Source organism: Neoarius graeffei, chromosome 9 (genome assembly GCF_027579695.1).
Source record: "Neoarius graeffei isolate fNeoGra1 chromosome 9, fNeoGra1.pri, whole genome shotgun sequence".
In the NCBI taxonomy this organism is placed as follows: domain Eukaryota; kingdom Metazoa; phylum Chordata; class Actinopteri; order Siluriformes; family Ariidae; genus Neoarius; species Neoarius graeffei.
Window position 1 is genome coordinate 65528634 of NC_083577.1, and position 2107 is coordinate 65530740.

The following is a 2107-nucleotide window of genomic DNA, read 5'->3' on the forward strand; positions in this document are numbered from 1 at the left end:
ATTCTTTCTCAGAATATCATCATACAAAACCAGGTATTTTTAAAATACCATGTTCACCTGTGTCTATTTTTGATTTATTTGCATGATAAGCTTAGGCATTTTATGTGCTTTATTATAAGGTATTATAAGCATTGTGTCAATAATACAACAGAAAATGTACTTTTAATACTTAAGTATTTAAGCAAATACTTTAACTTAAGTAAAAAATTTTGACTGGACAACTTTCACTTGTATCGGAGTAACATTTGACCAGTGGGATGTGTACTTTGACTGAAGTTGGGTACTTTGTCCACCTCTCGTGTGTGTGTGTGTGAAAAATAGAAACAATAATGGAGCTGCATACCGATCTCATCTCATTATCCTGTTCTACAGGGTTGCAGGCGAGCTGAAGCCTATCCCAGCTGATTACGGGTGAAAGGCGGGGTACACCCTGGACAAGTCACCAGGTCATCACATAGACAGCCATTCACACCTGCGGTCAATTTAGAGTCACCAGTTAACCTAACCTGCATGTCTTTGGACTGTGGGGGGGAAACCGGAGCACCCGGAGGAAACCCACGGGGAGAACATGCAAACTCGACACAGAAAGGCCCTCGCCGGTCACGGGGCTCGAACCCGGACCTTCTTGCTGTGAGGTGACAGCGCTAACCACTACACCACCGTGCTGCCCCTGCATACTGATATGAACTTTAAATTATGACTCAAAGGCAAGCACTGCAGACAAAAGCAATTTTTTTTAAAGATAGTATATTTAAAATGGGCGGCACGGTGGTGTAGTGGTTAGCGCTGTCGCCTCACAGCAAGAATGTCCTGGGTTCGAGCCCCGGGGCTGGCGATGGCCTTTCTGTGTGGAGTTTGCATGTTCTCCCCGTTTCCGCGTGGGTTTCCTCTGGGTGCTCCGGTTTCCCCCACAGTCCAAAGACATGCAGGTTAGGTTAACTGGTGACTCTAAATTGACCGTAGGTGTGAATGTGAGTGTGAATGGTTGTCTGTGTCTATGTGTCAGCCCTGTGATGACCTGGCGACTTGTCCAGGGTGTACCCCGCCTTTCGCCCGTAGTCAGCTGGGATAGGCTCCACTGTGTCCGCGTGGGTTTCCTCCGGGTGCTCCGGTTTCCCCCACAGTCCAAAGACATGCAGGTTAGGTTAACTGGTGACTCTAAATTCACCGTAGGTGTGAATGTGAGTGTGAATGGTTGTCTGTGTCTATGTGTCAGCCCTGTGATGACCTGGCGACTTGTCCAGGGTGTACCCCGCCTTTCGCCCGTAGTCAGCTGGGATAGGCTCCAGCTTGCCTGCGACCCTGTAGAAGGATAAAGCGGCTAGAGATAATGAGATGAGATATTTAAAATGTCTTCTCTGAAACTGTACTTCACATGCAAATATTCAAATCAAATCAAGTTTATTTGTACAGCGCTTTTAACAATAAACATTGTCGCAAAGCAGCTTTACAGAATTTGAACGACTTAAAACATGAGCTAATTTTATCCCTAATCTATCCCCAATGAGCAAGCCTGTGGCGACAGTGGCAAGGAAAAACTCCCTCAGACGACATGAGGAAGAAACCTCGAGAGGAACCAGACTCAAAAGGGAACTCATCCTCATTTGGGCAACAACAGACAGCCTGACTATAATATTAACAGTTTTAACAGGTATAACCCTCAACTGTCCCCAAGGGGCCGTCCTTCACAGGAGCGGGGTGACAAAACTCCGACCAGACACAGGGCACCAGGATGGATCAAGCAGGTCCGAGGGGCAGAAGAGACCAGCATCTCAATCCCAGGATCAACATGTAACTCAGAGGGACAGATTGGGGGGGGGGAAGAGAAAAAGCTAACTCTATGCATATTTAATTACATTAAGCCTCATTTACATCCATCAGTGTAAACAACATGATAATTTCTCAGAATATCATCATACAAAACCAGGTATTTTTAAAATACTGTACCATGTTCACCTGTGTCTATTCTTGATTTATTTGCATGATGAGCTTAGGCATTTTATGCGCTTTAGTGCACTCAGCAAGAAAAGGCTATTTGATACGCTCTTAGATTTAGACTATTAATAGCGTATGTGATAATGGATCGCATCATTTAGAGCAGCATAGT